Below are 22,876 nucleotides of genomic sequence, written 5' to 3'. Positions count from 1 at the left end.
CAGTCCCATGTCCTGTGCTGGCACTCCTCAGCCCTTGGGTGCTCAATGGGACTGGGTGCTCTGGAGCAGGGGGCGGTGCTCAAAGGGGAGGCTCGGCACTCATCGGGGAGGCTCAGGCCATGCAGGAGCCCACAGCGGGTTGGGGGGAGGCTCAGGCATGGCGGGCTGCATGTCCTGAGCCCTGCCTTGCAGGGAAGTAGCTAAGGCCTGGTGAGAAATTGAGCAAAGCAGCTTCTGGCCCAGGTGCTAAGCCCCCCGCTGCCCGGACCCAGTGCAGCCGGCAGGCCACTCCGAGTGTGGGGCCCCGTAAGCCCATGCCCACCCGGAACTCATGCTGGCCCGCAAGCGCTGTGCCTAGCCCCGGTTCCTGCCCGCGCCTCTCCCTCTACACCTCCCCGCAAGCTGAGGGAGCCGGCTCCAGCTTCGGCCAGCCCAGGAAGGGGCTCCCACAGTGCAGCGGTGGGCTGAAGGGCTCCTCAAGTGCTACCAAAGTGGGACCCCAGGCAGAGGAGGCGCCGAGAGAGAGCTCGAGGGCTGCCAGCATGCTGTCACCTCTCAATAGCATGTGAGGGTTCTTGTCTTTACCCAGGAAAGAATTCAAGGGCAAGCCGGAGGTTTAGAAGAAAACAGCTTTATTGAAGAGGCAGTATTACATCCGTGTGACTGCTCCTGTAGGGCAGAGCTACCCTGGAGGCAGAGAGTAGCGGCAGAGAGTTTGCAATCACATTTATACCCACTTTTAATTGCATGCAGATTAAAGGGCAGTTTATGCAGGAATTTCTAGAAAATGTGTAGTAACTTTTGAGTCATTGGGTCATTGCCATGTTCTGGGGATCTAACTCTGCAGCCTGCATTCTGGGCTGCAGTATTCTCCCATGTTGCTATCTGAAAAGCACAGCATGGGCTCAGAGTACAGACAGGAGGAACCAGCTAATAAGGAGAGGTCTGGGGTGAAGGCTGGTGCCTTGGGGAAGAAGAGAGAGGTCCCATTCTAAAGGGATGGCATTGGAAGCTCATAGTGATAAAGCAAAGCCAACAGGTTTTGGGGCTGGGAGTTAAACACACAGCTCTGGTTTCTGCCTTTTCACAGTGGTGATGAATGGGCACTGAGACCCTCTCGAGCTAAAGTTGTCATCATTGCTCTTCATAGTCTGAAGGTGCATGAAATGGTCAACTTTCTTCCAAAGGGCTTTTATGCCTAAGTCTGTGGTTAGTGTCTAAACAGATATTTACTGAAGTCCTGCTGGGTGCAGACACAGTGGCCAGCCCTGAGGCTACAGTCGAGATGAAGCCAGTCTCTGTCCTCATGGAGACGTGTCTACTCATAAGAAAAGAGAAAGCTCGCTAAGCATTGACCCTGTGCCCACTGCTTTTGATGCATCTCTCATTTAATCCTTCTATCAAATCTGTGAAATAAACACATCACCATCATCCCTATTTCATATTTAGGGATACATATGCTTAGAGAGGGTAAGCAACTTGGTCAAGGTCACACAGCTTCGAACTCTCATCCCACAGGCACAGGAATGGGAGGCAGCAGCTGGGGAAGCCAGGGTCTCTGGCAGTCCTTGTCTCTGGGCGGTGATCCAGAGAGAGAGAGAACACGATTGTCTCAGCACTGGGTCTTCTTCTGAGTTGTCTTGAAGGAGCAATTCCAGAGCATCTCGGTGTTAAACATCATGTTGTGAATGACTCAGTGATCTCTGACCCAGAGACCTTCGGGATAAAGGAGGGGAGGGGATAAAGCTCTTCGAATGGATGTTACCGGAGTGTCAGTGTTCTTTGAGGCCACAGGCTATGTGTCACCAAATTGAAGGGGTGGCCTGCCCCTCCACACTTGTGGGTATTTCTAGTCGGGTGGGATGAGAGACGGAGAAAAGAAATAAGACACAAAGACAAAGTATAGGGAAACAACAGTGGGTCCAGGGGACTGGCACTCAGCACACCAGGACCTGCATGGGCACTGGCCTCTGAGTTCTCTCAGTTTTTATTGATTATGATTTTCATTATTTCAGCAAAAAGGAATGTAATAGGAGAGCAGGGTGATAATAAGGAGAAGGTCAACAAAAAACATGTGAGTAAACGAATCTGTATCATAATTAAGTTCAAGGGAAGGTACTATGACTGGACGTGCACGTAGGCCATATTTATGTTTCTCTCCACCCAAACATCTCAGTGGAGTAAAGAATAACAAGGCAGCATTACTGCAACATGTCTCACCTCCCTCCATAGGGCAGCTTTTCTCCTAGCTCAGACTTGAACAAATGTACAATCGGGTTTTACACCAAGACATTCAGTTGCCAGGGGCAAGCAGGTGCATTGTGCCTCTGGTTTATTGAGACTAGAGAATGGCAATGAGTTTTACCAAGTATACTGCTTGTAAACATTTTGTTAACAAGGCACGTCCTGCACAGCCCTAGATCCCTTAAACCTTGATTTTATACAACACAGGTTTTTGTGAACTCCAAGTTGGGGCAAAGTGGCTGGGGAAAGCTGCAAATGAACAACATCTCAGCAAAGCAATTGTTAAAGTACAGATCTTTTTCAAAATGGAGTCTCTTATGTCTTCCCTTTCTACATAGACACAGTGACAGTCTGATCTCTCTCTTTTCCCTAATTTCCCCCTTTTCTTTTTGACAAAACCGCCATGGTCATCATGACCCCTTCTCACTGGTCGCTGTCTCTCTGGAGCTGCTGGATACACCTGTAGACTAACAATAGAGAGGACAGACATACAAGAATTAATACAAAATTTGCAATAGTGGAATTTCCAGTGGTTTTAACCCAAGTGACAGGGTTAAGATTTGTGAGGCTATCAACAGCTTTTACCATTGCCTCTGTTTCTGACACCAGATTTAACTGGGCTTTAGATGTTTCAAAAATTTGTTCTTTCAATTTAGAAATATCTAAAGTAAGATTATCTTCTCTTCCTTGTAGATGATGTCTAACCATGTCCCAGTGATGTTCAGATTCATGATAGGCTCGAGGTGTAATACAAAAATCTGACGTATTCCAGTCACACTGTAACTGAAAAAGATATTCCAAGCTCATGAGCCTATCTCCCATCCAAATAACAGTTTGTCTAAGATCATTAATTTGATTTGCCAATTTTTGATCTGTCTGAGTCTCAGAATTCCACAATTTTGAGGAATTGTTTTGCCAATTATTCACATATTCTGCAGTTTGAACAGAGGAGTGTAAAGCAATTCCAGCAGGCGCAGCAGTGGCTGTGACTGCAATAAGACCCATGATCACTGCAATGAAAGTAAAAATGAATCTTTTAGATCTAGTTAGAACTCCTTTTAATACTTAAGATATGTACAGATGGAGAAGCCTCCCACGGTCGATCCATGGACACAGGGATCCACACGCCTTCTCTTGCCCTTACTCACAGAATACCATTCTGCCAATCAAAAGTTGAATCAATGCAAGTAAACAATCTGCAATTTTCACTGGTTGTAGTTTGGGAATCTGGTTTAATAGCTATGTTTCCTACAACTAGCATATAAGGGGGTTTTACACAACTTTGCAAAGGAATTTTCAGATTGGAATTTAGGTTAATAGTATAATATGGCTTAAGATTTCTTGTTCCCATAACTTGATTTCCAGACCAAATTCTAATGTGGTACGAGGCCACAGTGAGCTTCCATAATTCTGGGTGTTCAGGACCAACAACAGGACTAACTAACTTTGGTCGGGGTGATGAAATCCTCTTTTCCCCCCATTTCCATGGATAGGGTGATTCTAGCCTTCTATAAACCTGGTCTAGCCTTTTAGTTAAATCACTATCATAGGCCGGATTAGTGGGCCAGAGAGATGGAGCCTGTGATCATGAGTGGGTCTGGCCCATACAGTCATAATATAATTGGCCTCAAGGGGCCTAGTCTATAATAGTTCGAAATTTATTGTTTTGTAGTATCACTGCAGTATCAGCCACACATTCTTCCCAAACTAAGACTTCTGGGTCTTTTGATTCTTTTGGAATTTCCTTGGTGCATGGTTTCCCTTTAGGCCTAAATTTTAATGATCTTTGAAAGGAAGAATTCTGTAAATTATTCATTTGTGACCCGAGTGACATTCCACTTATCATACGATAAGTAAATTTACTGGTGGCACTGACAGTAGTAGTAGAAAAGTAATCTGTTCTATTTACTTTTGCTGACTGAATTTTTTCTTCAACTAATTCTGTTTCTTTAGTTGCCTCTGGAGTTAATATTCTTTTACTATTTAAGTCTGGATCCCCTCTCAAGATAGAGAACAAATTTGACATGGCATAAGTAGGGATGCCTAGAGTTGGCCGAATCCAATTAATATCTCCTAGCAATTTTTGAAAGTCATTTAATGTTCTTAATGTGTCTTTTCTTATTTCTACTTTTTGTGGTTTAATTTTTCTCTCCTCTACCTGCATTCCCAAATAATGAAAAGGAGTGGAGGTCTGAATCTTATCAGATGCTATTGTCAGGCCTGTGTTTGCAACCTCTGTCTGCAGAAATGTGTAACAGTCAATTAATTTGTCTCTTGTTTCTGCAGCACACAAAATATCATCAACATAATGAATGATATAACAGTCTGAAAACTTGTCTCTAACTGGTTGAAGAACTTGAGCTACAAAAGTCTGACAAATAGTTGGACTATTAAGCATTCCCTGAGGCAACACTTTCCACTGAAATCTAGTGGCTGGTTCTTTATTATTTATGGCTGGTATAGTAAAAGCAAATTTTTCAAAATCCTGTTTTGCCAGAGGAATGGTAAAAAAGCAGTCCTTCAGATCAATTATAATTAAAGGCCAATCTTTGGGGATCATGGCTGGAGAGGGCAGCCCAGGTTGGAGAGCCCCCATGGGTTGAATTACTGCATTAACAGCTCTTAAATCAGTTAGCATGCGACATCTCCCTGATTTTTTCTGAATTACAAACACAAGAGAATTCCAAGGCAAAAATGAAGGCTCAATATGTTACTTTTCTAATTGTTCTTTTGCCAATAAGTGTAAAGCCTCCAGCTTTTGTTTTGGTGGTGGCCACTGATTTACCCATACAGGCTTTTCTGTTTTCCAAGTTAATGGAATGGGTTTTGGAGGCTCTACAGTGGCCACCCCTAAAAAGGATAACCTAGTCCTTTTCTTTCTGGATTTCCCTTAGCCTCAATTGGAACTTTAATGCCTTCTCCATTTTTCCCTAGTCCTTTGCCAGGGAGCTATCCCATTTTAGTCATGATTTTTTGACATCGTGGGGCTGTATAGAGAGATTGGAATAGTAATCTCTGCATGTCACTGTTCTAATAAGTCTCGGCCCCATAAATTAATTGGAATAGATGTAATCATAGGCTGAACTGTACTCTCTTGATTATCAGGTCCTAGACAATGTAAAATCCTGGCACTTTGATACACTTCTGAGGCAGTGCCCACACCAACAAGTCCTGTAACAGGCTTTTGTTTAGGCCGATTTTTTGGCCATTGATTTAAGGCAATGATAGAAACATCAGCCCCAGTATCCACTAATCCTTCAAACTGTTTCCCCTGAATAGTAACTGTACACACAGATCTATTCTCTGAGAGCTGACTAGCCCAATAAACAGCTTTTCCAGCAGTGTTGGTACTTCTAAACCCTCCTGTTCTTTCTGTTTTGCTATCCCCAATTTTAATATAAGGCAAGAGCAGTAATTGAGCAATTCTATCACCTGGATTGGCACTCCAGGGAACAGTAGAGCTAATCACTAACTGAATTTCCCCTTTATAATCTGAGTCAATTACCCCAGTATGAATTTGGACTCCTTTCAAATTTAGACTAGATCTTCCTAAAATAAGCCCTACCGTCCCTTCTGGCAGCGGGCCATATACCCCTGTAGGAATCTTTTGCGGGGGCTCTCCAGGGAGTAAAGAAATCATTTGAGTAGAACATAAATCTACTGCAGCACTGCCTGCTGTGGCAGGGGATAATTGTCCTATTGTTGTAATTGGCTGATTTCCTGAAATGGTGGTATTTACTGTGGGGGTTGTTGTCCCTGAAAACCCTGAGGAACAAATGGCTGAATCGGGAATGCCCCACTTTGTTGCGGGGCCTGGGGCTGGCCCCTCTTCCCATTTCCTGAAAATGGTTGTCCATTTTTATCAAATTTAGAACAACATTCCTTAGCCCAATGTTTTCCTTTTCCACATCTTGGACACAGGCCAGGTGGCTCTTTTTTTTTTTTTTTTTTTTTGCTCTGTTTATTTAAGCCTGGGCAATTCTTTTTTAGATGACCGATTTGACCACAATTATAACATTTCCCCCCAAATGTTTTAACTTGTCCTCCTAAAGCAACCCCTGTAATTGCTTGAGCCAATAGCATTGCCTTATGCATAGCTCCTCCAATCCCATCACAAGCCTTCACATATTCTGTAATTACATCAACTCCTGCTGAAACCTTTCCTCTTAATGGCTTTATGGCTTATTGACACTCTGGATTTGCGTTTTGATAAGCCATTATTTCTACAATAACTTTATTATTGTAGAAATAAATATCTGCGTTATTATCTGCAATGGATTTTTGAGCTGCATCTTGCAACTTTGCCAAAAAGTCTGGATATGGCTCCTTAGAGCCTTGTCTGATTGAATTAAAAGAAGGGCAGGAGGTTCCTGGGTCCTGAATCTTTTCCCAGGCCCTGAGGCAAATAGCCCTTAGTTGTTCAATAGCCTCATTTTCATTACTGATTTTTGGTTAATAGTGCCCCAATTTGGACCTGTTCCTAGCAATTTGTCTGCATCTATATAAGCAACAGGATTAGTAGCCTGATTTTTTCATACCTGTTCTTGTACCCCATCAATCCACCAGGTTTTAAACTGTAGATACGGAGAGGGTGAAAGGGAAGATTTAGCCAAAATTTCCCAGTCATAAGGAATAAGTCTATTTCCTTGAGCATTGGAATCTAATAATGTTCTCATATAAGGAGAGTTAGGTCCATATTGTTTAACTCCTTCCTTCATATCTTTTAACATTTTTATGGTGAAAGATTCATATCTAGTCTCAGTTCAGACAGACGCTCCTTCTTGACTCCCTTTCCCGGCTGGCATGGGTTGTAACATTACCGGATATTGCCATGCCTCAAGATCTCCCTGTTTTCTGGCTATAGCAATGGTCTCGTGCAGTGCACTATCTTGTCCACTAGATGGTACTGTAAGATCAAACGCCATCGCCATGGGTTGTTGATACAGTGCCTGGCTATTTGGCACAGGACGCACTGCCTGAGATCCATACTGAACCTCTGGAGACGGCGGATACTGAAATTCGGCTGGTGGCTGGTGTTGATACACTACCGATGGTTGGGTTTTATTTTCTACTGGCTGGTATTGCGGATACTGTGCCTGGATTGGCATTTGAGATTGTGACATCACAGGCATCTGAACCGCGGGAGAAGGAGTTGGTGGCCATCGTGGTCTAAACTCTGATGGCCCAAATAATTCTGAACCTCCTTCCCCCAATTTTGATGATTCAGGATATATTAACTCCTGTAATTGATTATAGTCAACATTCTGCATTGACCAAGCCAGTACAGGCTCTACTGCATTTTTACAATGTGAACTTTCCATCCCTTTCTTAAACTCTGTTGCTGCCTCTTCTTCACAATCTATTACGCAGCTCTCAGGGGCATCAAAGACTGAAACGCTATCTTCTTCTATTTGAAATGGTTCTAAAGTTGCTTTAATAATGGCCCAATCATTCCATACTGTAAGTGGGATAATTTTACCTTCCCTAATTGCTTGTTTTAGTTCTTTGCCAATTTTTTCCCAATCTTTTAAATCTAAAGTTCCCTGTTTTGGAAACCATGGGCGGAATTGTTCTATTGTTTGAAATAGCATAACTAGATTTTCTGTAGAAGCTTTAACTCCCCCTCTTCTTAAGAGAATTTTAATGAAGCTGAGATAAGAAGCATATTTACTTTCAGTTTGCCCCATTGTTACCCTGGATTCCTCCCAGCGCACAAGCTAACCGCAAGGCTGACTGTGGACGTACTCGGGAATCTGTCGTCAGCTGTCCTCAATGCTCACGTTCTTAGCGTACCTTCACCCTAGAGAAGGGCCCCACGCTGGGCTCCAGATGAAGGGGTGGCCTGCCCCTCCATACCTGTGGGTATTTCTAGTCGGGTGGGATGAGAGACGGAGACAAAAAATAAGACACAGAGATAAAGTATAGAGAAACAACAGTGGGTCCAGGGGACCGGCACTCAGCACACGAAGGACATGCACAGGCACCAGCTTCTGAGTTCCCTCAGTTTTTATTGATTATGATTTTCATTATTGCAGCAAAAAGGAATATACTAGGAGAGCAGGGTGATAATAAGGAGGTCAACAAAAAACATGTGAGCCAAAGAATCTATATCATAATTAAGTTTAAGGGAAGGTACTATGCCTGGACGTGTAGGTAAGCCAGATTTATGTTTCTCTCCACCCAAACATCTCAGTGGAGTAAAGAATAACAAGGCAGCATTGCTGCAAACATGTCTTGCCTCCCGTCACAGGGCAGCTTTTCTCCTATCTCAGACTTGAACAAATGTACAATCAGGTTTTACACCGAGACTTTGATTTCCCAGGGGCAGGCAGGAGACAGTGGCCTTCCTCCATCTCAACTGCAAGAGGCTTTCCTCTTTTACTAATTCACCTCAGCACAGACCCTTTATGCGTATCGGGCTGGGGGACAGTCAGGTCTTTCTCATCCCACGAGGCCATATTTCTGACTATCACATGGGGAGAAACCTTGGAGAATACCCTGCTTTCAAGGGCAGAGGTCCCTGCAGCTTTCCACAGTGTATTGTGCCCCTGGTTTATTGAGACTAAAGAATGGCAATGAGTTTTACCAAGTATACTGCTTGTAAACATTTGGTTAACAAGGCACGTCCTGCACAGCCCTAGATCCCTTAAACCTTGATTTTATACAACACATGTTTTTGTGAACCCCAAGTTGGGTCAGAGTGGTTGGGGCAAAGTGGCTGGGGCAAAGCTACAAATGAACAGCATCTCTGCAAAGCAATTGTTTAAAGTACAGATCTTTTTCAAAATGGAGTCTCTTATGTCTTCCCTTTCGACATAGACACAGTGACAGTCTGATCTCTCTTTCTTTTCCCTACACAAATAAAGAGCCCAGTGCCTTTTCTCATTGCTCAAGAGATTGAAGGGGTAGGAAGAAAAGATGTTAAGTTATAAACATGTTTCAGTTTTGGTACCATTTGAGCCAATTTACGTTTTGAAGAGGAAAGAGTCTTGCCTACAAAGTCAGCCCCTGGGTTTTCCTTCTGCTTATGGAATCCAGGCAATGGGCAAAGAGAAAAAGAAAACTAAGGAATCAGCCAGATGCAGTGGCTCATGCTTGTAATCTTGGCACTTTGGGAGGTTGAGGCAGGTGGACTTCTTGAGTCCAGGAGTTCAAGACCAGCCTGGCCCACATAGTGAGACCCTGTTTCTACAAAAAATACAAAAAGTTGCTGAGCATGGTGGCATGCACCTGTAGTCCCAGTTACTTGGGAGGCTGAGGTGGGAGAACTACTTCAGCCCAGGAGGCTGAGGCTGCAGTGAGCCATGATTGTGCCACTATACTCCAGCCTGGGTGACAGAGTGAGGTCCTGTCTCAAAACAAAACAAAAAAGATAAGAAAAAGAAAACTAGGGAATCTGGACAAAATAAGTTTATATATATATAATAAAGAACTGAGATAGAACTGGGTTGACTGAATAATTATTTGAGTTGCTTTTGAGTGAATTTTTCCTATTGGAGTCTACCTTTGTTTTTTTGTATGTGCGCGTTTTTTGTTTTTTGGTTTTTGTTTTGGTTTAGTTTTGTCTTTGTGTTTTTTTGAGACTGGGCTCTGTTGCCCAGGCTGCTGGAGTGCAGTGGCACGATCTCAGCTCACTGCAACCTCTGCCTCCTGGGTTCCAGCAATTCTTCTGCCTCAGCCTCCCCAGAAGCTGAGACTACTGGGCATGTACCACCAAGCCCAGGTAATTTTTGTATTTTTAGTAGAGATGGGGTTTCACCATGTTGGCCAGGCCTGGTCTTGAACTCCTGGGCTCAAGTGATCCACCTGCCTCAGCCTCCCAAAGTGCTGGGATTACAGGTGTGAGCCCCTGCGCCCAGCTAGAGTCTATCATTCTTTGAATTCACTGCAGTGCAAAGACTGGGACATGTGGAACTCCAGGTGTATATGGGTTATGTAGAGATGCTAGGGGCTGATTAAGGAAGGAAAGATATGAGAAGCCTGCAGAGCATGCTTTCCCAGACTGTATGGGCCCTGGGAAAGGAGAAGTGGACAGAAAGGGAACACTAGGTACCCTGGAAGAGAAGATTCATCCAAGTCATCAGGGAAGTTACTAATGCAAGGGAAAAAATTTAGAGACAGGGCCAAACACGCTTCTTCCAAGTCCTTTCTGTCTGCTCAGTCACCTCTATGCTTATTTTTCTTCTTTCCTCTAAGTAGTGTCATGCGTTTTCTTCCTATTCCTAGTCACTCCTAGTCAACTAACTTCTCTCTTTACCATCTTTTCATCAGAACTTGAAACCTCCTCTCCTTCATGTATTAGTGATCATGTTTCTCCATAATACTGCTAGAAACAAGAATTGAAACCTGGAAAACCTGCATTTGAGAACCAGATCTGCCTCTGCTAGCTATTTGAGAAGTTATTTTGTTCCATTCTTTTTGTTGTTGTCGAAACAGGGTGTCACTCTGTCGCCCAGGCTGGAGTGGAGTGGTTCAGTCTTGGCTCACTGTAGCCTCAATCTCCTGGGCTCAATCAATCCTTCCACATCAGCCTCCTGAGTAGCTGAGACTACAGGTGTGTGCCACCACAGCTGGCTAATTTTTAATGCTTTTTTTTTGTTTACTTATTTTTTTTGTAGAGATGGTGTCTTGCAATGTTGTGTAGGCTGGTCTCAAACTCATGGGCTCAAGCGATCCTCCCGCCTTGGCCTCTCAGATGAAATGGGAAAAGTTCTGTTGTCCCCCGCGAAGGGCATGCGATGCGGATGTGGTTCATTTATTCAGTGCCCCACTGCTCAAACCTCTAGGAGAGCATGCAGACAGGCAGGGAGCCCCATGGCAGTGTCCAGGGGTGAATGTTTATAGTTGAAGCCCCAGTGGGCGTGTGTTACAGGGAGCTCTTTTAGTTTAGCTGTCTGTAGGTAGCTTGTGTTAGTCGGCTCAATTAGACCCCCGCCTTATTGCAAGGACAGAGGGCTCTCTTTGTCCCGGGGTTCTTGCCTTGGTGTACCAAAAGTGGTGCAATCTCAGCTCACGGCAAGCTCCGACTCCTGGGTTCACGCCATTCTCCTGCCTCAGACTCCCAAGTAGCTGGGACTACAGGCACCCGCCACCACGCCTGGCTAATTTTTTTTGTATTTTTAGTAGAGATGGGGTTTCACTGTGTTAGCCAGGATGGTCTGGATCTCCTGACCTCGTGATCTGCCCGCGTAGGCTTCCCAAAGTGCAGGGATTACAGGCGTGAGAGTGCAAGGTTTTATTGAGTGGAAGTATCTCTCAGCAGATGGGGGAGCCAGAAGGGAGATGGTTTACCCCTGGAGTCGGGTGAGTGGCCGGACTCTTCTCCGAATGTCCCAGCCAAACTCTGCGTTGGTCTGCCAGTCAGTGGCCTGCGGTGTGCCAGTGCCCATTGGTGCGTTCCTCTTGACGTCCAGCACCCTTGTGTTCCTCCAGTGATGTGCTCCTCTCGAAGTCCAGCCGCCTGTGTGTCTGCCTGCTAGGGTCTCAGGGTTTTTATAGGCATAGAATGGGGGTGTGGCAGCCGGGGTGGTCTTGGGAAATGCAACATCTGGGCAGGAAAACAAAAATGCCTGTCCTCACCTAGGTCCCTGGACACAGGCCCTGGGGTGGAGCCCTAGCCAGGGTCCACACCCTCCTCTACCTAGTACTTCCCTTCCTCACTTTCATATCATTTAAAGGGACCACATTCTTCCCTTCTGAGCACTTCCCTTTTGTATCGCAAAGTGTTGGGATTATAGGCATGAGCCACTGGTCCCAGCCAATTCCGTTCTTTTAATGCAAACTAGAAAATAGGTGTTCAGAAAGGCCTGCGCTATCCACCTCAGGGAGTTGCTATGAAGATCAAATTAGATCATGTGCAACAGAAGTTTAGAAAAGATTCCAAAAGCACTGTGCAACGAGAATGTATTTTTAAACTCCACTGAGTGGACTTAAAACTATGGTTTTCTTTCTTTCTTTCTTTCTTTTTTTGTTTGAGACAGAGTTTCACTCTTGTTGCCTAGGCTGGAGTGCAACGATGCCATCTTGGCTTACTGCAACCTCTGCCTCCCAGGTTCAAGTGATTCTCTGCCTCAGCCACCCGAGTAGCTGAGATTACAGGCGCTTGCCACCAAGCCTGGCTAATTTCTTCCTTTCTTTTGTTTTTGTCTTTTTAGTAGAGATGGGGCTTCACAGCGTTGGCCAGGCTGGTCTCGAACTCCTGACCTTAGGTGATCCACCCACCTTGGCCTCCCAGAGTGCTGGGATTAAGGCTTTAGCCACCGCACCCAACCTGTGTTTCTTTTTTAAGCAAGAAAACAAATGCCTCTCCCCAGCGCTCACTAAACAAATCCCTCTTTTTTTTTTTTTTCCATAGGATTCTTATCCTTCTTGCCCCACTGCAAACAATCTATTTTCTTTTGGCCCTTCCCTCCGTCTGTGAAAGGGTCAGGCTTTCTAGCTAACCCTTAATCAAATATTTTTCATGACCACAGTCAAGACAGTACTTATTTATTTATTTTTTTGGGGGGACGGAATTTCGCTCTTGTTGCCCAGGCTGGAGGGCAATGGCACAGTCTCGGCTCACTGCAACCTCTGCCTCCAGGGTTCAAGTGGTTCTCTTGCCTCAGCCTCCCAAGTAGCTGGGATTACAGGTGCACAACACCACACCCAGCTAATTTTTGTATTTTTAGTAGAGATGGGGTTTCTCCATATTGGTCAGGCTGGTCTCGAACTCCTGACCTCAGGTGATCTACACACCTCAGCCTCCCAAAGTGCTGGGATTACAGGGGTGAGCAACCCTGACTGGCCAGGACAGTGCTTATTAATGCCTGAGATGCATCCAGGAGCACATGACCTGGCTGTGTCTGTTCTAACAAAGTTCCCCAAATGGGTGGCTCAGGACAACAGAAAGTCATTCTCTCCAGTTCCAGAAGCTTGATGTCTGAAACAGGCAGGGCCGTGCTCCCTCTGAAGGCTCTAGGGATGAATCCTTCCTTGCCTCTTCTGGCTTCTGGTGGTTGCTGGCATTCCTTGGCTTGTGGCCACATCATTCCATTCTCTTCCTTCATTCTCATGTGGCCTCCCCTGTGTGTCTCTGTCTCTTCTTCTCTTCCCATGAGGATGCCATTATTACTCGATTTCAGGTCCACGCTATTCCAATATGACCTCTTTGCAATTAGATCTGCAGTGACCCTATTTTCTTTTCTTTTTTTTTGTGATGGAGTCTTGCTCTGTTGCCCAGGCTGGAGTTCAGTGACACAATCTCAACTCGCTTCAACTCTGCCTCCTGGGTTCAAGTGATTCTTCAGCCTCAGCCTGTGAAGTAGCTGGGATTACAGGTGCATGCCACCATGCCTAGCTAATTTTTGTGTTTTTAGTAGAGACAGGGTTTTGCCATGCTAGCCAGGCAGGTCTCGATCTCCTGACCTCAAGTGATCCTCCTGCCTCAGCCTCCCAAAGTGCTAAGATTACAAGCATGAGCCACCATGCCCTGCCCCTATTTTCTAATAAGGTCACATTCTGGGATGCCTGGTGAATGTGAATTTTTGGAGGACAGTATTCAGTCTAGCAAAAGGCAGAACATCCTCATTTTCTTCCCTACCTCAGAAATAAAGAAGTTAACTTCAACCCCTCTCAGAGAGAGAGAGGCTTCCTGAGCTTCCAACAATCAATTATCCAAATATTAGTCACAGAAGAGCACTAAGGGTTGTGCACAGCACGTGGCCAGCCCGTTCTCAGAGTCTGTCAAGTTTAAGGTGAACGTTAATCCTGAATGAGTCTTAAAATGTATTTGGCATATCCTGGTCATTGTAAAATGTTCTCACATTGTGATGGCTGGGGCTTCCCTCTCCGGTGTAATCTGAGAAGTCAGACGTGACACAGCCTGGGTGAGGTGGGCCAAGCCGGGAACTGGGTTAGGAGGGAAGCTGGGGAATGATCTCCAAGGTCTCAGATCCCAAACTGGCTTTAGCCTGATTCACCCAGAGGGATCTCATAAAAATGCACATTCCGGGGCCCATCCCAGACCTAATGAATCAGAATTACCTGGGAAGGAGCCTGGGGAGCTCTGTTTTCAGAAGCAGCCCAACCGAATCCTACGATCAGACAGGGCTAGGAAACCGAGCTCAGTCTAGCGCGGTGGTTCCCAAACTCGTCTGTGCTTCAAAAAATACAGATGCTGATGTCCAGGCATGGTGGCTGTTGCCTATAATCCCAGCAGTTTGGGAGGCTGAGGCGGGAGTATCTCTTGAGCCCAGGAGTTTGAGACTAGCCTGGAGAACATAGGGAGATACTGTCTCTATTAAAATTTAAAAATTAGCCAGGCGTGGGGGTGCCCGCCTGTGATCCCAGCTACCGTGGAGGTTGAAGTGGGAGGGTTTCTTGAGCCCAGGAGTTGGAGCCTGTAGTGAGCTATGATTGTGCCACTGCACTCCAGCCTGGGTAACAGAGCGAGGCCCTGTCTCAAAAACAAAACAAAACAAAAAACGGATGCTATGTCCCATTCCAGAGGTTGAGGTTTAATTGTTCTTGGGTGTGGCCTGGGTTTTGGAAGATTTAAAAAAAAATCCCAGGTGACCCTAAAGTGTAGATGAGTTTGGAAACCACACATTTAAGCCACACTTGAATGGGGGAGCAGTGAGGTGGCGCGGGCTAGCCGGCCAGAACCCAGGAGTGGGCCAGTAGGAACCAGCATTGCAGAGGCTATTAAGGCTGGGAAGCATAGTGTCTGGGGCCCACAAAAATGCTTCGATATGAATGCTTTAGACCTAAGACAATTGGCTCCTAAATGTGCAAACTGCAAGACTGAAATGAATGCATGTTTAATGCTTTACAACACTTTCAAGGGATCAGCTGCAACTCCGTTCTGAGGGCGTGATGCCTGAGATATGCCTGTTATGGGGGTTGATTTTAATGAATTTAATATGGTGTGGAGTGGGGCCTTCAAAAGTAAAGATGTCAGTTCTAAGTTGGTTGCAGGGGTCTGGGCAAAGGTCTTAAAACCCCATGGTGAGCAGATGGCCAATCCTGAACACCCCAATTTTAAAACAGGGCTTTTTCCAAGAGACTTTTTGAAAATAGCTCCTATTTTGAGGGGAGGAACCCTGGCTGGAGAGAGCCAGAGTTAAGCCCAGCTGAGAGGGGTTTGGTAGGCAGGGGTCTGCCTGGTCCTCACTGAAGCTTGATACTCAGGGTGAGCTTCCTAAACCAATGCAGATTTGCCGGCCCACTGAGCCTCCCAGATGAGAACCTGCATTTCAACAAGGTCCTCGATGCAGCAAAGTGTGAGATATACTGGGCTAGAACACCCAGGAGACAACAACATTCTCTGAAAACTAAGGAAAATAGGTAGGGTGTGGTGACTCATGCCTGTAATCCTTGTATTTTGGGATGCCAAGGCGGGCGGATCACCTGAGGTCAGGAGTTTGAGACCAGCCTGGATCAACATGGTGAAACACCATCTCTACAAAAAATACAAAAATTAGCTGGGCGCGGCCGGGCACAGTGGCTCATGCCTGTAATCCCAGCACTTTGGGAGTCCGACGTGGGCAGATCACGAGGTCAGGAGGTCGAGACCATCCTGGCTAACACGGTGAAACCCTGTCTTTACTAAAAACACAAAAAAATTAGCCGGGCGTGGTGGCAGGTGCCTGTAGTCCCAACTACTTGGGAGGCTGAGGGAGGAAAATGGCATGAACCTCGAGGAGGAGCTTGCAGTGAGCCGAGATTGCACCACTGCACTCCAGCCTGGGCAGCAGAGCCAGACTCTGTCTCAAAAAAAAAAAAACAAAAAATTATCTGGGTGAAGTGGCAGGTACCTGTAGTCCCAGCTACTTGGGGGGCTGAGACAGGAGAATAGATTGAACCTGGGAGGCGGAAGTTGCAGTGGCCCGAGATCGCACCACTGCACTCCAGTCTGGTGGCAGAGTGAGGCTCCATCTAAAAAAATAAAAAATAAATAATAAATAATAAACATAAATACTGGGCTAGAAGGCCCAGGAGACCCGAAGATTCTCTCAAAACTAAGGAAAATAATCTAGGTCACAAATATATTCTCTTCCTCCTTCTCCCCATTGCCCCCCTCCACCAGTAATCTTTATAGACTCAAATTGAGTTGATGTTCTATAATCAATTCTAGTCACTTTTATTTATTTTTTTTATTTTAGAGATGGGGGTCCAGTATGTTGCTCAGGCTGGTCTCAAACTCCTGGGCTCAAGTGATCCACTCACATCTGTCTCCCAAAGTGCCGGGATTACAGGTATCAGCCACTGCACCTGGCCGTCACTTTTATTTTTGATGTTCAAATTATAATCTAATGCCTGTGAGACCATAGATTCTTTTTATGCACTCAACACATTTTCGTGTTTACCTTACATTTGTATTACAGAAAAATTCTGTTTTTTCCCCTTGTTTCTATTTGATAATGAAGCCCTCTGTGCCTATCACCAGCCTCAGCTGCCATCATCTCATTACCAATCTGGGTTATTTTGAAGCAAATATCTTCTCATATTTAGCCGGTGTTCAAATTTCCCTAACCATCCTAGATGAATGTTTAGAATAGTTGTTTCACTGGAAACAAGGTCAAAACAAATACATTTTACATTTTTAGGCCAGTGTTGAAAGTAAGTGTAAAACCATGTGTGGGGTAGGAGGTGGAACTAGCCTCTCAAGGTGGGGCCTGGATACCAGACCCAATTGAGGACTAGCTAAGACAGATTCCACAATGAATAACACCAGGAAGTGGGAATATAAAGGTCCATTGTGAAGGATGGCTACCACAAGTTTTTGATCTACTAGTTTTCAAACCTGACTGCAGCTGAAAGAGATTTGTTTTTGCTTTTTTTTTTTTTTTTCAGAGACAGGGTCTTGCTATGTTGCCCAGGCTGAACTCAAACTCCTGGGCTCAAGTGATTCTTCTGACTCAGCCTCCTGAGTAGCTGAGACTATAGGTGTGTGCCACTGTGCCCAGCAAGATTTTAAAAAATACGTAAGCCCGGACACCACTCTAAACCAACTAAATCAGAATCAGATATAGTGAAGTCATTAATCATTTTGCTCCTGGGTCTTTATGATAGTTTTGTTCCTGGGAAACTCCTGGGAATGTGGTAGAGAGAGAGAAAGAGATGGGAAAATAAGATTTTAAGAAGTGTTGCTATGCATTTTGAAAATAATTTCTCTTTGGTGTTTGTCTTGAGGGACGGCGGTAAACATTTCGATTCCCTTTAAGTATGCTTGCATGCTGGAATGATGGTTCTTTGAATGTAGCATCGAACTGGCATTGGGCCACATGGCAGCCAGCGTGAGGCTTTATGCCACATTTATAAAACATGAATGTCATAAGCCCAGTCTCAGGGACCTTACAATTTGCAGGGTAAAGTCAGATCCACAAATCTCTTCTATCTCATGGTAAAGGAAACCTGGCGTGTAGCAGGAGATGGCGTGATAACCATAACATATTGCATGATCAATATTTGTATTCTTCTTAGCAATATTAAACTTTTTGACCCCCTCCATTGTGTTATCAATTTGCTTAACACGGTTTCTTCCTCAGTGTCCGTGTTTAGGCCTGGCATAAGTTGTTTGAAACCCAGGAACGTACCCCACCCATTATCTTTGGCCTAGTTAACACCTCCCCTCCCTGCGTGGTGGTTTGGAGAACCTGCTTGTTCCTCATCCCACTGATCCCAAACCCAGGACACCCCACACCTGCTGACCATGATTAAACCTAACGGAGATTTAATACCGTTAAATCAGAAGAAATTCTGATTCTCAGGGACTGACATTCATTCACTTAAATACTTGCAGAGTCGGCCAGGTGTGGTGGCTCACACCTGTAATCCCAGCACTTTGGGCAGCCGAGGTGGGTGGATCAGGAGGTCAAGAGTTCGAGACCAGCCTGGCCAACATGCTGAAACCCCGTCTCTACTAAAAATACAAAAATTAACTGGTGTAGCTGTGCATGCCTTTAATCCCAGCTACTCAGGAGGCTGAGGCAGGGGATTTGCTTGAACCTGGGAGGTGGAGGTTGCAGTGAGCCAAGATTATGCCATTGCACGCCAGCCTGGGCAGCCGAGTGAGACTCTGTCTCAATAAACAAAAAACCCAAAAACTTGCAGAGCGAATTTAGGAAACCATGAAGTCCACAGTTTGATCCTATGCCTTCGTTTTTCTCTTTCTCAAATATTTTGAGCCAGGTACTATCCTAGACTGTCTTGTGATATTTGCAATCTAGGAGAAGGTAGGAGAGAGAACTAAGAACAGAGAGCATGTTCTGAGATGTCTGCTGTGTTTACAGGTACCTTCCCTCAATTTCCCTACTCACTGGCCATGCTGGAAAGCAGGTCTTGGCGCCATATTTGTACCATGGTACTTCCCCTCCCTATACTGAAATGGTTGGCCAGAAGATCAATTGTCATTCTCTCTCTCTCTCTTTCCACCTCCCTCTCTCCCTCCCTCCCTCCCTCCCTCCCTCTCCAAGATATCCAGTAACTGACTGATCAGCTGGTGGCGGGCTCTGCTGGCTGCCATGATGGGCCACCAGCAAAAAGGGAAAATTGGTTGTGAGTGAGAAGAAGAGATAAGAAAGTCCACAGGGCTGATAAGAAAGGCCATGGGCTTCCGGGTGCGGTGGTTCACGCCTGTAATCCCAGCACTTTGGGAGGCCAGGATGGTCGGATCACAAGGTCAGGAGATCGAGACCATCCTGGCTCACACGGTGAAACCCTATCTCTACTAAAAATAAAAAAATTAGCTGAGTGTGGTGGCTGGTGCCTGTAGCCCCAGCTAATTGGGAGGCTGAGGTGGGAGAATGGCGTGATCCCCAGGAGGTGGAGCTTGCAGTGAACTGAGATGACACCACTGCACAGCAGCCTGGGTGACAGAGCGAGACTATGTCTCAAAAAAAAAAAAAAAAAAAAAGAGACCATGGGCTTCTGAGAGCAAGAAAGAGGAATTTTGGTTTCTGTAACTGCATTTTCCATTCTCTCATGGCCGCTCATTTGTTTCTTCTGCCCATGAGTTTGCCTGTTAGAGATAAGGTGTGCTCCTTGTCCTCAAGCTCATGCAAATGGGTTTCTGTTTCTTACAATCATTGTTCCCAGATATGGATGGTGACTGATGCTCTACTAAATGCTGAAAAAAAGCAGAGTGGAAGCACAGAAAAGAGGGCTTCTCTGAGGAGGTGACGTTAGAGCCCAGTTGGAAGGCAGGAGTAAATGTGCACCATGATTTTTTAGGATTAAAACCAAGTATCTCACTGCTTGGGCACATGTAGATAGAGGTGATTTAACAGTAAAGTGTCCCAGTTGTACCCATTGTCAGTTACCTCACCAAAGGGATTATGTAGCCCTGAGTTTGCTTAGTGCTTATTTATTTTAGGTTGTTGTTTATCCAAACCTCTTAAATGATAAGTGTTTGGAACAAGTAACAGCATCGTTCATTGATGTTGTGGACAAACCACTATTTTATTACTCAAGACTGGGTAATTTATAAAGAAAAAGAGGTTTAATGGGCTCACAGTTCCATGTGGCTGAAGAAGTCTCGAAATCATGGTGGAAGGCAAAAGGAATGTCTTACATGGTGGCAGACAAGAGTGATGAGAGCTATTTTGGTTATTGTTCGCTGGCCATAGAATTTAATTCTATATTTTGAACTAAGATGAGAGCCAGGCACACAAGACGGTTACAGGTCTGTCTTTTGTTTTTGACGATGATGAGGATGATGATGATGATGATGATGATGATGATGATGAAATGGCTGACATGGTTGATGACTTGCTTTTACTCATCATCTCAGACCTAGATTTTTGGCTGGACTATTGGCTTGGGATAGATGAAAATCATTCCTTGTATCCCCTTATCTTAAAGTCAAGACTGAACCAGCCTCCAGACTCAAGCCTTCATGGGACTTCAGATACCATGAGGAATGGGTGTCCCTGCAATATTGTCATGGCTGTCAAAAGTGTTATTGGAGCTGGGCAAGTGGGCGCTCTTCTGTCATTCCATCCTGCTTAGATTTCCCATTCAACACCAGTCTTATTTCCTTTTTTTTTTTTTTGACAGAGTCTCGCTCTGTCTTCTAGGCTGGAGTGCAGTGGTGGGATCTCGGCTCACTACAGTCTCCACCTCCCAGGTTTAAGTGATTCTTGTGCCTCAGCCTCCCACGTAGCTGGGATTGAAGGTGCACGCCATCAAACCTGGCTCATTTTTTTTTTTTTTTTTTTTTTTTTTTTACTTTTAGTAGAGACAGGGTCTGGCCATGTTGGCCAGGCTGGTCTTGAACTCCTGATCTCAATTGATCCACCTACCTCGGCCCCCCAAAGTGCTGGGATTAAAGGTGTGAATCACTGTACCTGGCCCCATTTCCTCTTATACCATAAGTCATTGCCTGCAGATGTGTTTTCTCCATTAGTTTGCAAAAGCTTCCTGAGAGTCGGTCTGTGTCTCATTTATTCTGGAATCTCCCTGGCACAAAGCACAGGGCTTTATCTTCAGTAGGCATCCAATAAATGTTTAATTTCATTCAACAGCTCCTCTTACCACTGCCCCCACCTTATTTGCAGGTGGCTAAGTACAATCGGAACAAGTAGGTATCATAAGATTTAGTCCAGAGTCAATTTGAGGAGAAATTACTTTAGTGATATGAAAAGAAACCATGCTATTGAGTCAGAATACTTCTGAGAGTATCCCCTGTCCAAGCATTTGCTGAATTTCTATCTACTAATTTTCAGGTGGAACAGTATGGTTGCGGAGAGTCCATTTGGACATAGATACACTTTCATGCATTCATGTCTTTAACAATAATTTGTGGCCCTACTGTGTTTGTTCACTAACTCCTTTGAACCTACCACATAAGCTATATCTGTATTTTCCTTGTAATTTGGGACGTCCAATGCTTCATTAAGCTCACATGCCTGAAACTAATAAAGAAAATAGCTCGTTAACCAGCTAGTATAAAAGTAGCCACCAAATCAAGTCAATCACCTGCCTTAAATCAGCCCAGTACTCCCATCTTGAGTGGAGAAGCCCATTCTGAATCACAGTCAAGACATTGATGGAAAAACAGCTCCCTCTGGGGATCAAAACCACGCTCACTCCCAATCCTCCTCCCCAGAGTTCTACTCATTGCTCACCCACTGAACCCAGAACAAACCAGAAGTGCTTGAAATGAGGACGGGTAGCTCCGTGTACCAATCGGAATTTAAAACTGTATCAATTCCTGCTGTAGAAATGAAGCGTCTCCCCAGGACCAGCATTCCACGAAGGCAGCCCTTTTCTAGATGGAGAAAACAGAACCTGAAGACACCCGTTTCCCTAAACTGCTCCTGCTCATGTGTAAGTACAAATGAAAAATGCTGAGGCTGCTTCTGTTGGCATTGCTTTTTAATTACGGCCATCAATAAATCATTTTATCCTTGAACAAGACTTGAGAATGACCCGAAGGCAGAGGCACAATTCCTTAGGAATTAGGCCAACAGAGAATGGGCTATCTCTTTTTCCACCCCTTCTCTTACTCTGCTGTCGGAACAGAAACGTTCTCTGTGAGTAGCTGGGAGTAGACGGCCACACTTGAGTTCCATCTGGGGGTTCTGTTAACACAGTTTTACCCCAGCCTGCCTTGATGGCCACTGCCACACAAGCTGCATCTGTTCTTTCTTCTGCGCCTTTTGTTACTTCGTTGTTTTTCCTCTTTCTAGTGTAGTGAGCTGAATGGTGGCTTTGCACAAGATATATCCAGATCCTTGTGCCTAGAATCTGTGGAGGTGGCATTATTTGGAAAAACGGTCTCTGCAGATGTAATTAAGTTAAGGATCTTGAGATTCTCCTGGAGTAATTTAGGTAGGCTGCACATCTAAAGACAAGTGTCCTTATAAGAGGACACTTTTGTCTGGGCGCAGTGGCTCATGCCTGTAATCCCAGCACTTTGGGAGGCCGAGGCGGGTGGATCACCTCAGGTCAGGAGTTTGAGACCAGCCTGACCAACATGGAGAAACCCCATCTCTACTAAAAATACAAAATTAGCCGGGCATGGTTGCGCATGGCTGCAATCCCAGCTACTGGGGAGGCTGAGGCAAGAGAGTTGCTTGAACCCAGGAGGAGGAGGTGGCAGTGAGCTGAGATCATGACATTGCACTCCAGCCTGGGCAACAAGAGTGAAACTCCGTCTCAAAAAAAAAAAAAAAAAAAAAAAAGGACACTCTTTTTCATGCGCCTCCGTGTGAATAGAACACAAAACAGGCTTTTTGTGAGCAATAAGGCTGTTTATTTTACCTGGGTGCAGGTGGGCTGAGTCCAAAAAGAGTCAGTGAAGGGAGATAGGCGTGGGGCTATTTTATAGGATTTGGGTAGGTAAAGGAAAAAGGGGGGTTCTCTGGCAGGCAGGAGTGGGGGTCACAAGGTGCTCAGTAGGGGAGCTTTTGAGCCAGGATGAGCAAGGATAAGGAATTTCACAAGATAATGTCATCAGTTAAGGCAGGAACAGGACATTTTCATTTATTTTGTGGTGGAATGTCATCAGTTAAGGCAGGAACCGGCCATCTGGATGTGTACATGCAGGTCACAGGGGATATGATGGCTTACCTTGGGCTCAGAGGCCTGACGTTCCTGTCTTCTTATATTAATAAGAAAAATAAAATGAAATAGTGGTAAAGTATTG

The 22,876-nt window shown here is 45.1% G+C and overlaps 1 long non-coding RNA gene across 2 annotated transcripts in view; it reads left to right on the top strand.

Moving 5' to 3' along the window:
- LOC134810809 (uncharacterized) overlaps positions 1–22,876 on the top strand; it is a 102,505-nt gene that overhangs the window by 8,762 nt on the left and 70,867 nt on the right. For both annotated transcript variants that reach the window (XR_010159403.1, XR_010159402.1), the window contains exon 5: positions 21,449–21,555. This is a non-coding gene — a long non-coding RNA (uncharacterized LOC134810809). The remainder of the gene's footprint in view (positions 1–21,448; positions 21,556–22,876) is intronic.

The sequence above is a fragment of the Pan troglodytes genome, chromosome 7, assembly GCF_028858775.2.
Source record: "Pan troglodytes isolate AG18354 chromosome 7, NHGRI_mPanTro3-v2.0_pri, whole genome shotgun sequence".
NCBI classification, from domain to species: Eukaryota; Metazoa; Chordata; class Mammalia; order Primates; family Hominidae; genus Pan; species Pan troglodytes.
This window is presented reverse-complemented; position numbering and strand designations above follow the sequence as displayed.